This window comes from Hyla sarda, chromosome 3 (genome assembly GCF_029499605.1).
Source record: "Hyla sarda isolate aHylSar1 chromosome 3, aHylSar1.hap1, whole genome shotgun sequence".
Lineage (NCBI taxonomy): Eukaryota > Metazoa > Chordata > Amphibia > Anura > Hylidae > Hyla > Hyla sarda.
Window position 1 is genome coordinate 22,101,925 of NC_079191.1, and position 12,894 is coordinate 22,114,818.

A 12,894-nucleotide genomic window follows, 5' to 3' on the forward strand; every position below is an offset into this window, starting at 1 on the left:
ACAACCTCTCACTAGAAGTCCAATGCGCTATCCATTGCGCCACAGAGCCACACGTTCTCATGTTGGATGCAATAAAAGTCTTTCGAAATGTCGACAACACTGGATTTTTCCTCTAGTCCATACTAATATTTAATCCTTACTGAGGTTTTAACTCAAGACCAGTGCTTTGAACCCTTAACTTTAAAAAAGGACACAGAGCCATACGTTTTCTAACTGGATACAATTCAAGTCCTCTGAAAGGTCAACAACGCTAAGATGTTCAACTAGTCTATTCTAGTATTTGAGCCCTAGGAAAGTTTTACCTCAAGACCAGTGCTCTGTAGCCTTAACTTTGTAGCCTGATTTTGCCAAGTCTGTTTTAGTTTTATTTTCTTGTCTTCCGAAATATCAACAACACTGGGTTGTTCTACTAGTCCATACTAACAATTAAGCCTTAGTGAGGTTTTAACTGAAGACCAGTGCTCTTAACCCTTAAGCCAAGCATATAGAAAATTATTTTCTGTCACATTTGAAAAAAAAAAAATCTCTGGTGGGACTCTAACCCACAACCTTTGAATCACTACTCTTCGCCAGGAGTCCAATGAAATGACAATCCTACTGTACAGGACAGCATTAGCAAACCTTTGTTACTTCATCAGTTTTTCCTTAGCCATTTCATTATTTTTTGCCTGTTCTAAGGAGGCCTAGGACTTAACGACACAAAACACGACTCTGGTGGGACTCGAAGCCACAACCTTTGAATCACTGCCTCTCACTAGAAGTCCAATGCGCTATCCATTGCGCCACAAAGCCACACGTTCTCATGTTGGATGCAATAAAAGTCTTTCGAAATGTTGACAACACTGGATTTTTCCTCTAGTCCATACTAATATTTAATCCTTAGTGAGGTTTTAACTCAAGACCAGTGCTTTGAACCCTTAACTTTAAAAAAGGACACAGAGCCGTACGTTTTCTAACTGGATACAATTCAAGTCCTCTGAAAGGTCAACAACGCTAAGATGTTCAACTAGTCCATTCTAGTATTTGAGCCCTAGGAAAGTTTTACCTCAAGACCAGTGCTCTGTAGCCTTAACTTTGTGGCCTGATTTTGCCAAGTCTGTTTTAGTTTTATTTTCTTGTCTTCCGAAATATCAACAACACTGGGTTGTTCTACTAGTCCATACTAACAATTAAGCCTTAGTGAGGTTTTACCGGAAGACCAGTGCTCTTAACCCTTAAGCCAAGCATATAGAAAATGATTTTCTGTCACATTTGAAACAAAAAAAATCTCTGGTGGAACTCGAACCCACAACCTTTGAATCACTACTCTTCGCCAGGAGTCCAATGAAATGACGATCCTACTGTAAAGGACAGCATCAGCAGACCTTTGTTACTTCATCAATTTTTCCTTAGCCATTTCATTATTTTTTGCCTTTTCTAAGTTGGCTTAAGACTTAATGACACAAAGCTCGACTCTGGTGGGACTCGAACCCACAACCTTTGAATCACTACTCTTCGCCAGGAGTCCAATGAAATGACAATCCTACTGTACAGGACAGCATTAGCAAACCTTTGTTACTTCTTCAGTCTTTCCTTCCTTTTCCATTATTTTTTGTCTGTTTTAAGGAGGCCTTGGACTTAACGACACAAAACTCGACTCTGGTGGGACTCGAACCCACAACCTTTGAATTGCTGAATCTCACTAGAAGTCCAACGCGCTATCCATTGCGCCACAGAGCCACACGTTCTCATGTTGGATGCAATAAAAGTCTTTCGAAATGTCGACAACACTGGATTTTTCCTCTAGTCCATACTAATATTTAATCCTTACTGAGGTTTTAACTCAAGATCAGTGCTTTGAACCCTTAACTTTAAAAAAGGACACAGAGCTGTACGTTTTCTAACTGGATACAATTCAAGTCCTCCGAAAGGTCAACAACGCTAAAATGTTCTACTATTCCATTCTAGTATTTGAGCCCTAGGAAAGTTTTACCTCAAGACCAGTGCTCTGTAGCCTTAACTTTGTAGCCTGATTTTGCCAAGTCTGTTTTATTTTTATTTTATTGTTTTCCGAAATATCAACAACACTGGGTTGTTCTACTAGTCCATACTAACAATTAAGCCTTAGTGAGGTTTTAACTGAAGACCAGTGCTCTTAACCCTTAAGCCAAGCATATAGAAAATGATTTTCTGTCACATTTGAAACAAAAAAAAGCTCTGGTGGGACTCCAACCCACAACCTTTGAATCACTACTCTTCGCCAGGAGTCCAATGAAATAACAATCCTACTGGACAGGACAGCATTTGCAAACCTTTGTTACTTGATCAGTTTTTCCTTAGCCATTTCATTATTTTTTGCCTGTTCTAAGGAGGCCTAGGACTTAACGACACAAAACACGACTCTGGTGGGACTCGAACCCACAACCTTTGAATCACTGCCTCTCACTAGAAGTCCAATGCGCTATCCATTGCGCCACAGAGCCACATGTTTTCATGTTGGATTCTAGTATTTGAGCCCTAGGAAAGTTTTACCTCAAGACCAGTGCTCTGTAGCCTTAACTTTGTAGCCTGGTTTTGCCAAGTCTTTTTTATTTTTATTTTCTTGTCTTCCGAAATATCAACAACACTGGGTTGTTCTACTAGTCCATACTAATAATTAAGCCTTAGTGAGGTTTTAACTGAAGACCAGTGCTCTTAACCCTTAAGCCAAGCATATAGAAAATGATTTTCTGTCACATTTGAAACAAAAAAAAGCTCTGGTGGGACTCCAACCCACAACCTTTGAATCACTACTCTTCGCCAGGAGTCCAATGAAATAACAATCCTACTGTACAGGACAGCATTACCAAACCTTTGTTACTTCATCAGTTTTTCCTTAGCCATTTCATTCTTTTTTGCTTGTTCTAAGGTGGCTTAAGACTTAATGACACAAAACTCGACTCTGGTGGGACTCGAACCCACAACCTTTGAATCACTGCCTCTCACTAGAAGTCCAATGCGCTATCCATTGCGCCACAGAGCCACACATTCTCATGTTGGATGCAATAAAAGTATTTCGAAATGTCGACAACACTGGATTTTTCCTCTAGTCCATACTAATATTTAATCCTTAGTGAGGTTTTAACTCAAGACCAGTGCTTTGAACCCTTAACTTTAAAAAAAGACACAGAGCCATACGTTTTCTAACTGGATACAATTCAAGTCCTCTGAAAGGTCAACAACGCTAAGATGTTCAACTAGTCCATTCTAGTATTTGAGCCCTAGGAAAGTTTTACCTCAAGACCAGTGCTCTGTAGCCTTAACTTTGTAGCCTGGTTTTGCCAAGTCTTTTTTATTTTTATTTTCTTGTCTTCCGAAATATCAACAACACTGGGTTGTTCTACTAGTCCATACTAATAATTAAGCCTTAGTGAGGTTTTAACAGAAGACCAGTGCTCTTAACCCTTAAGCAAAGCATACAGAAAATGATTTTCTTTACATTTGAAAAAAAAAAATCTCTGGTGGGACTCGAACCCACAACCTTTGAATCACTACTCTTCGCCAGGACTCCAATGAAATGACAATCCTACTGTACAGGACAGCATTAGCAAACCTTTGTTACTTCTTCAGTTTTTCCTTAGCCATTTCATTATTTTTTGCCTGTTTTAAGGAGGCCTTGGACTTAACGACACAAAACTCGACTCTGGTGGGACTCGAACCCACAACCTTTGAATCGCTGAATCTCACTAGAAGTCCAATGCGCTATCCATTGCGCCACAGAGCCACACGTTCTCATGTTGGATGCAATAAAAGTCTTTCGAAATGTCGACAACACTGGATTTTTCCTCTAGTCCATACTAATATTTAATCCTTAGTGAGGTTTTAACTCAAGACCAGTGCTTTGAACCCTTAACTTTAAAAAAGGACACAGAGCCATACGTTTTCTAACTGGATACAATTCAAGTCCTCTGAAAGGTCAACAACGCTAAGATGTTCAACTAGTCCATTCTAATATTTGAGCCCTCGGAAAGTTTTACCTCAAGACCAGTGCTCTGTAGCCTTAACTTTGTAGCCTGATTTTGCCAAGTCTGTTTTAGTTTTATTTTCTTGTCTTCCGAAATATCAACAACACTGGGTTGTTCTACTAGTCCATACTAACAATTAAGCCTTAGTGAGGTTTTAACTGAAGACCAGTGCTCTTAACCCTTAAGCCAAGCATATAGAAAATGATTTTCTGTCACATTTGAAACAAAAAAAAGGTTTGGTGGGACTCGAACCCACAACCTTTGAATCACTACTCTTCGCCAGGAGTCCAATGAAATGACAATCCTACTGTACAGGACAGCATTACCAAACCTTTGTTACTTCATCAGTTTTTCCCTAGCCATTTCATTCTTTTTTGCCTGTTCTAAGGTGGCTTAAGACTTAATGACACAAAACTCGACTCTGGTGGGACTCGAACCCACAACCCTTGAATCACTGCCTCTCACTAGAAGTCCAATGCGCTATCCATTGCGCCACAGAGCCACACGTTCTCATTTTGGATGCAATAAAAGTCTTTCGAAATGTCGACAACACTGGATTTTTCCTCTAGTCCATACTAATATTTAATCCTTAGTGAGGTTTTAACTCAAGACCAGTGCTTTGAACCCTTAACTTTAAAAAAAGACACAGAGCCATACGTTTTCTAACTGGATACAATTCAAGTCCTCTGAAAGGTCAACAACGCTAAGATGTTCAACTAGTCCATTCTAGTATTTGAGCCCTAGGAAAGTTTTACCTCAAGACCAGTGCTCTGTAGCCTTAACTTTGTAGCCTGGTTTTGCCAAGTCTTTTTTCTTTTTTATTTTCATACTAATATTTAATCCTTAGTGAGGTTTTAACTCAAGACCAGTGCTTTGAACCCTTAACTTTAAAAAATGACACAGAGCCATACGTTTTCTAACTGGATACAATTCAAGTCCTCTGAAAGGTCAACAACGCTAAGATGTTCAACTAGTCCATTCTAGTATTTGAGCCCTAGGAAAGTTTTACCTCAAGACCAGTGCTCTGTAGCCTTAACTTTGTAGCCTGATTTTGCCAAGTCTGTTTTATTTTTATTTTCATGTCTTCCGAAATATCAACAACACTGGGTTGTTCTACTAGTCCATACTAACAATTAAGCCTTAGTGAGGTTTTAACTGAAGTCCAGTGCTCTTAACCCTTAAGCCAAGCATATAGAAAATGATTTTCTGTCACATTTGAAACAAAAAAAAGCTCTGGTGGGACTCGAACCCACAACCTTTGAATCACTACTCTTTGCCAGGAGTCCAATGAAATGACAATCCTACTGTACAGGACAGCATTAGCAAACCTTTGTTACTTCATCAGTTTTTCCTTAGCCATTTCATTATTTTTTGCCTGTTCTAAGGAGGCCTAGGACTTAACGACACAAAACACGACTCTGGTGGGACTCGAACCCACAACCTTTGAATCACTGCCTCTCACTAGAAGTCCAATGCGCTATCCATTGCGCCACAGAGCCACACGTTCTCATGTTGGATGCAATAAAAGTCTTTCGAAATGTCGACAACACTGGATTTTTCCTCTAGTCCATACTAACATTTAATCCTTAGTGAGGTTTTAAGTCAAGACCAGTGCTTTGAACCCTTAACTTTAAAAAAGGACACAGAGCCGTACGTTTTCTAACTGGATACAATTCAAGTCCTCCGAAAGGTCAACAACGCTAAGATGTTCTACTAGTCCATTCTAGTATTTGAGCCCTAGGAAAGTTTTACCTCAAGACCAGTGCTCTGTAGCCTTAACTTTGTAGCCTGATTTTGCCAAGTCTGTTTTAGTTTTATTTTATTGTCTTCCGAAATATCAACAACACTGGGTTGTTCTACTAGTCCATACTAACAATTAAGCCTTAGTGAGGTTTTAACTGAAGTCCAGTGCTCTTAACCCTTAAGCAAAGCATATAGAAAATGATTTTCTGTCACATTTGAAACAAAAAAAAGCTCTGGTGGGACTCGAACCCACAACCTTTGAATCACTACTCTTCGCCAGGAGTCCAATGAAATGACAATCCTACTGTACAGGACAGCATTAGCAAACCTTTGTTACTTAATCAGTTTTTCCTTAGCCATTTCATTATTTTTTGCCTGTTCTAAGGAGGCCTAGGACTTAACGACACATAACACGACTCTGGTGGGACTCGAACCCACAACCTTTGAATCACTACTCTTCGCCAGGAGTCCAATGAAATGACAATCCTACTGTACAGGACAGCATTAGCAAACCTTTGTTACTTCATCAGTTTTTCCTTAGCCATTTCATTATTTTTTGCCTGTTCTAAGGAGGCCTAGGACTTAACGACACAAAACACGACTCTGGTGGGACTCGAACCCACAACCTTTGAATCACTGCCTCTCACTAGAAGTCCAATGCGCTATCCATTGCGCCATAGAGCCACACGTTCTCATGTTGGATGCAATAAAAGTCTTTCGAAATGTCGACAACACTGGATTTTTCCTCTAGTCCATACTAATATTTAATCCTTAGTGAGGTTTTAACTCAAGACCAGTGCTTTGAACCCTTAACTTTAAAAAAGGACACAGAGCCATACGTTTTCTAACTGGATACAATTCAAGTCCTCTGAAAGGTCAACAACGCTAAGATGTTCAACTAGTCCATTCTAGTATTTGAGCCCTAGGAAAGTTTTACCTCAAGACCAGTGCTCTGTAGCCTTAACTTTGTAGCCTGATTTTGCCAAGTCTGTTTTAGTTTTATTTTATTGTCTTCCGAAATATCAACAACACTGGGTTGTTCTACTAGTCCATACTCACAATTAAGCCTTAGTGAGGTTTTAACTGAAGTCCAGTGCTCTTAACCCTTAAGCCAAGCATATAGAAAATGATTTTCTGTCACATTTGAAACAAAAAAAAGCTCTGGTGGGACTCGAACCCACAACCTTTGAATCACTACTCTTCGCCAGGAGTCCAATGAAATGACAATCCTACTGTACAGGACAGCATTAGCAAACCTTTGTTACTTCATCAGTTTTTCCTTAGCCATTTCATTATTTTTTGCCTGTTCTAAGGAGGCCTAGGACTTAACGACACAAAACACGACTCTGGTGGGACTCGAACCCACAACCTTTGAATCACTGCCTCTCACTAGAAGTCCAATGCGCTATCCATTGCGCCACAGAGCCACACGTTGTCATTTTGGATGCAATAAAAGTCTTTCGAAATGTCGACAACACTGGATTTTATCACAACAGGAGGCTCCTAATATAATGCATATCTTTCTCTTTATAAACTCTCAGCAGCGAAACAGTTAATACAGTGAAAAAGAAAAAAGCTTAGAACGCATCCAAACATGACTAGACAGGTAGCCAATCACTGAAGACCCTAGTCCATAAATTGCTCGTCTGTGAGGTAATCTTCCTCTTTCTCGCTGCTCTCAGCTAAAGATACGTATTGCATTTATTGCTTATTGTTATATTATCATTGTTACCGACTCTGTGATATATATATATACCTTTACGGTCCCTCATACCTAAATACAGTTTATCTGAACTCCGAGACTCTGCCGCTCTCACCCGTTGACAGCTATGCTTCCTTATCAGCGTTTGTAATCCCGGCTGTCGCGAGATCTCGCTCCCACTCAGTGAACGGAGTCTCCTCACACAACTGCCAGCATTCTTATCAGCTGTTCGCGCTCAACTGTTCCTGTCAGAATTTCCTCACAGCTATCTGTACTACACCCTGCCTCCATTTACACCTCCACCGAAGGCTCCCTTAAATTCTTATACTGCCAACTAGTAGTTATTAACAAGAGACTACCTTATTTGAATTAACTCCATCATTACCATATTCCTAACTTTACTATAGACTTCCACCTAACATATTATATTCACTCTGCTCCGCTCTATATTATAATGGAAAATACCTCACCCACCAATATGGAGGTTAACCCTTTGGAGACAGATAATTTTGACCCTAGGACACAAGACCGTATTCAGTCTATGGTGGACATGTCCATATCTAAATCAATTAATACAGCAATGTCATCTGCTATATCAGTACTTAATGATACAGTTGCCAGGTCCATTTCGTTGGTTATGGCACATAATAAACCAAATATTTTCTCTACACCCTCAGATCAATATTGGTCTGCAGAGGAATCTACTGCTCAATTAGCAATGGGTCATAAGCAAGCCGGTAAACGCTTAAAGAAACAAAAATTCTGTTCGGACGACCGTAAAACCCGTAAACATAAACCAATACCTGAAACCAGGGTAGGTCAGGCCCATTATAGCATGCCACCTACTTCCAGTGGCCCTGAATTCTGTGCTACTAGTTCACAGACCAGACCCTCTGTCCGAGAGGAAGCGTCTAATATTCGGACTCAGACAGCCCATAAAAGGGCGAAACCGGACGTATATTTGACCCACCATGATTCAGATTCATATTCTGATATTTCCGATGATGACCTATCTATTGAGATGGAAGATATTGGGTCTGAAGAAGGAGAAATTGTTGACCCTCCTGCTGTTGAGACTTCAACAGAAAAAACCACTCCAATTATTTTGGACACTCAGGGTAACCCTTACTTTGAGCCTGACTCCATTGCACACCCAAGATCCTCAGATTGGGTACCTCATCCACAGATTGCCAAGTATCTAACCTCAAAGGTTAAAAAAGCACTTGACAGATCCGCTCGTAATAAATTACGTGCAGAGTGCCCAAGGCCTTCTCTCCCAGACCTAGCAGCAGTAACCCCCGAACTGGACCCAGTTTTAGTGAAATATATATTAAAGACGGGTAAAAACCCTAAAAAAGGACTTGATCGTTCCCTCAAAAGCGTTCAAGATAAATACTTGGACATTTTAGGCCCCCTCTCTAAGATCTTTGATATATCAGAACAATCAATGGCATCAGGACAACCAATGGACGCCTCCATTATTCATGGCTGGGTCCAAAGGGCCATATGTTTCTTCGGTAACGGTAATGCTGCAATGACCGCTGAAAGGCGAAGGACAATTCTGATGAAACTGGACCCCCAGTTAACTAATTTAGCTACTGCAGAATTTGGACCTTCTACCGAAGGTCTCTTATTTGGTGACGGATTTGTCAAAGAAATAGGAAAATTTGTAGGAATATTTACTTCTTTGGATAAGGCCCAAAATTCGCTAAGAAAGGTCTTCCAGAGTAGAGTTTTTGGCAGGGCTGGAAAAGGGAGGAGCCGTTTTTCCAGCCGCTCAGCAACATCCAGAGGATACTTCAAAGGCTCCTACAACCAGGAAAGACCACAGAATCCCACCTCTACTTATCAAGCATCACCCTTCTTCCCATCCCGAGCCAGACCTTGGAGGGCAAGAGGAAACAGAGGATTTCCCAGATCCAGGCCTTCCTCAGGTGAGTCCAATTCCCCTATTTTCTTCCCTCCTTCCTCTCGGGGGAAGACTCCAACATTTTTCCCAAGCTTGGGCTTCAATAACCTCAGACTCATGGGTACTGAACACAATATCAGGTTACATGATAGAATTCATTTCCCCCCCAATTCAAATCTCTCCACCCCATCCCATTCATTTCTCCACCCAAGACAAAGATCTCATCAATCAGGAATTGATGGATTTATCTTCAAAGAATGCCATCATTCAAGTACCCCTTCAATCCCCAGGCTTCCTCAGCAACATCTTTCTAGTAAAAAAGAAAGATGGGGGATACAGACCTGTAATCAATTTACGATATCTCAACAACTTCGTAGTATACCACCATTTCAAAATGGAGGGTATTCATCTCCTAAGAGACCTCCTTCTCCTAAACGATTGGCTAGTAAAAGTGGATCTGAAAGATGCCTATCTTACAGTCCCTATTCATCCATCTCACCAACTTTACCTGCAATTCCTATGGCAAAATCAGAAATGGCAATTTACCTGCCTCCCATTTGGCCTCTCATCGGCCCCCTGGTGCTTCACCAAAATCTTGAAGCCAATAATATCTCTACTGAGGAGCAGAGGTGTTCGTCTTATCATCTACTTAGACGACATCCTCATCATGGCTCAATCAAAAATTCTGATCCAACGACATCTTCAATGGACATTATCCCTTCTAACCAACTTGGGATTTTCTATCAATCTCAAGAAATCAGTATTGACCCCGTCAAGGGAAGTAGAATTTCTAGGATTTTCCATCAACACTCAGACAACCACGCTGAGTTTACCCTCCAAGAAATTACAATTGATCAGAAAAGAAATTCGTTCTACTCTGAACAAAGATCTAATATCCCTAAAAAGCATCGCTCGTATTGTGGGTCTTTTATCTGCGTCCATACAAGCAATTTTCCCAGCACCCTTACATTACAGGGCTCTTCAACGCCTCAAGATTCAGCATCTGAGGGAAGGCCTTGCCTATTCGGACTTCATACCCCTATCGATAGAGGCCAGGGAGGAACTCCTCTGGTGGCTTGGCCATATCCAGACCTGGAACGGCAAAGCAATCTTCAATTGCAACCCAGATCTGATCATAGAGTCAGACGCCAGTCTTGTAGGCTGGGGAGCTCGTTGCGGATCCCTTTCTACGGGAGGAAAATGGTCAGAACAAGAAGGTTCCCTTCACATAAATGCATTGGAATTATTAGCAGGTTTCTTCGCCATCAAGAGCTTTGCAAAATTCAGATCGCATTGCTGCATTTTACTTCGCTTGGACAATATATCAGCAGTCCAATACATAAACAAGTTAGGAGGTACCACTTCGAAAATTCTCTCAGATATTACAATCAATATCTGGAACTTCTGTTTCGACAGGAATATTATCTTGAAGGCAGAATACTTACCTGGCCTATCCAACGATGTGGCAGACTGGAACTCCCGCTACCTATCAGACCACAGCGACTGGACACTAGATCCTGCCATTTTCTCATCAATAAATTCCCATTGGGGTCCTCTATACATGGACCTATTTGCCTCTCGACTGAATCGCCAATTACCTCTGTTCTTCAGTTGGCGTCCGGACCCAGAAGCTCTAGGAGTAGATGCATTCCTACAGATTTGGCCGGAAACGACACTCTACGCCTTCCCTCCATTTGCCTTGATTCCAAGAGTGTTATCTCAAGTCATCTATCAGAAATCCACAATAGTCTTGATAATTCCCCATTGGCCATCCCAATCTTGGTTCCCCCAGATTCTATCTCTCCTCATAGACTTCCCACTCCTCCTTCCCAATCATCCATCCATTCTCCTAGATCCTTCAGGGAATCAACACCCTCTTGTTCTTTCTGGAGGCCTCAACCTGGTAGCTTGCCTCGTATCGAATCAACAACCCCTAATATTGAAATTTCGCAAATCAGCTAAAGACATATTATCCGAAGCCTGGGCTCCGGGCACCAGAAAGGCTTACAGATCAGCCTGGCAATTTTGGGTTCATTGGTGCTCTCAACGACACCTGGATCCCTATAACTCATCTATCTCAAATATCCTAAATTATTTATCTGAAGCCTTCGACTCTGGCAAAGCCTATAGGACTATTAATTTATATAGATCTGCCATCTCCTCAGAACATAACCTCATTAATTCACTCCCCATCGGTAAACATCCTCTCATATGTAGATTACTCAAAGGCATTCGATTTAAAAGACCCCCTCTTCCTAGATATCGCTCTACCTGGGACGTATCCCTTATCCTCAATTTATTCTCTTCTTGGGAAGACAATGACTCACTTTCATTAAAATTCCTCTCTTATAAACTAACAGTTCTCCTCTGCTTAATCTCAATCAAAAGAGTATCCGATGTTAAGGCTCTGGACATATCTTCCAGATCCTTTACACCTCAAGGAGTTACCTTCAGGATTTCACGCCGTACAAAAACCAATATTCAATCAGTTTTCTATCCGACTTTTCTTCAACATCCCAAATTATGCCTTGTCAGATGTCTTAAATCTTACGAATCCAAGACCTTTTCTCTCAGATCCCCTAATAACTCTCAACTTCTCATTTCTTTCCGAAAACCACACCTTCCTGTATCCTCTCCCACCTTAGCTAGATGGGTCAGACACACCATGTCTCTTGCAGGTATTGACACTTCCCAATTCGGTGCCCACTCCTTAAGAAGTGCCATGTCCACAAAAACTATCCAAACAGGTGGCTCACTTAATGATCTCCTGAAGGCCGCAGATTGGTCTTCAGAATCTACTTTCAAAGCCTTTTATTTTAGACCAGAATCTCACATATCTATGTCAGTGTTGTAATCAATTGTATAGCTTTAAACTTGCATTATATTAGGAGCCTCCTGTTGTGATAAAATTTGAGATTTTCCTAGTTATTATGACGGAAAATATGGATTTTATAAACAACAGGAGGCGAGTAATATCCCTCCCTAATTCCCTACCCTATTATCACTCTTTTTGTTTTATTTCAGCTTACTGATGGAATCCACAAAGCTTCACTTTCATAGATTTGAGTCTAATTCTTCTACATCCCGTTCCTACTGTTCCGAATACCTATTGAGAAGTCATCAAAGTGTTCGAAGTCTTCAATTTCTACTTATGAACTTTGGTTTATCTTCATGCATCGAGAAAGAGGAAGATTACCTCACAGACGAGCAATTTATGGACTAGGGTCTTCAGTGATTGGCTACCTGTCTAGTCATGTTTGGATGCGTTCTAAGCTTTTTTCTTTTTCACTGTATTAACTGTTTCGCTGCTGAGAGTTTATAAAGAGAAAGATATGCATTATATTACTCGCCTCCTGTTGTTTATAAAATCCATATTTTCCGTCATAATAACTAGGAAAATCTCAAATTTTTCCTCTAGTCCATACTAATATTTAATCCTTAGTGAGGTTTTAACTCAAGACCAGTGCTTTGAACCCTTAACTTTAAAAAGGACACAGAGCCATACGTTTTCTAACTGGATACAATTCAAGTCCTCTGAAAGGTCAACAACGCTAAGA

The 12,894-nt window shown here is 40.7% G+C and overlaps 9 non-coding genes across 9 annotated transcripts; all 9 read right to left on the reverse strand.

The window, feature by feature from the left end:
* Nucleotides 1-706: 706 nt before the first annotated feature.
* Nucleotides 707-792, reverse strand: TRNAR-UCU (transfer RNA arginine (anticodon UCU)). Its single transcript is given in 2 exon segments — nucleotides 707-742; nucleotides 756-792. It is a non-coding gene; the product is annotated as a tRNA-Arg (tRNA).
* An 841-nt stretch (nucleotides 793-1,633) lies between these two features.
* Nucleotides 1,634-1,719, reverse strand: TRNAR-UCU (transfer RNA arginine (anticodon UCU)). Its single transcript is given in 2 exon segments — nucleotides 1,634-1,669; nucleotides 1,683-1,719. It is a non-coding gene; the product is annotated as a tRNA-Arg (tRNA).
* A 657-nt stretch (nucleotides 1,720-2,376) lies between these two features.
* TRNAR-UCU (transfer RNA arginine (anticodon UCU)) lies at nucleotides 2,377-2,462 on the reverse strand. Its single transcript is given in 2 exon segments — nucleotides 2,377-2,412; nucleotides 2,426-2,462. It is a non-coding gene; the product is annotated as a tRNA-Arg (tRNA).
* Nucleotides 2,463-2,915: 453 nt separating this feature from the next.
* TRNAR-UCU (transfer RNA arginine (anticodon UCU)) lies at nucleotides 2,916-3,001 on the reverse strand. Its single transcript is given in 2 exon segments — nucleotides 2,916-2,951; nucleotides 2,965-3,001. It is a non-coding gene; the product is annotated as a tRNA-Arg (tRNA).
* Nucleotides 3,002-3,656: 655 nt separating this feature from the next.
* On the reverse strand, nucleotides 3,657-3,742 carry TRNAR-UCU (transfer RNA arginine (anticodon UCU)). Its single transcript is given in 2 exon segments — nucleotides 3,657-3,692; nucleotides 3,706-3,742. It is a non-coding gene; the product is annotated as a tRNA-Arg (tRNA).
* A 657-nt stretch (nucleotides 3,743-4,399) lies between these two features.
* On the reverse strand, nucleotides 4,400-4,485 carry TRNAR-UCU (transfer RNA arginine (anticodon UCU)). Its single transcript is given in 2 exon segments — nucleotides 4,400-4,435; nucleotides 4,449-4,485. It is a non-coding gene; the product is annotated as a tRNA-Arg (tRNA).
* Nucleotides 4,486-5,396: 911 nt separating this feature from the next.
* TRNAR-UCU (transfer RNA arginine (anticodon UCU)) lies at nucleotides 5,397-5,482 on the reverse strand. The gene is given in 2 exon segments: nucleotides 5,397-5,432; nucleotides 5,446-5,482. It is a non-coding gene; the product is annotated as a tRNA-Arg (tRNA).
* An 842-nt stretch (nucleotides 5,483-6,324) lies between these two features.
* Nucleotides 6,325-6,410, reverse strand: TRNAR-UCU (transfer RNA arginine (anticodon UCU)). The gene is given in 2 exon segments: nucleotides 6,325-6,360; nucleotides 6,374-6,410. It is a non-coding gene; the product is annotated as a tRNA-Arg (tRNA).
* Nucleotides 6,411-7,067: 657 nt separating this feature from the next.
* TRNAR-UCU (transfer RNA arginine (anticodon UCU)) lies at nucleotides 7,068-7,153 on the reverse strand. Its single transcript is given in 2 exon segments — nucleotides 7,068-7,103; nucleotides 7,117-7,153. It is a non-coding gene; the product is annotated as a tRNA-Arg (tRNA).
* Between the last annotated feature and the right edge of the window lie 5,741 nt (nucleotides 7,154-12,894).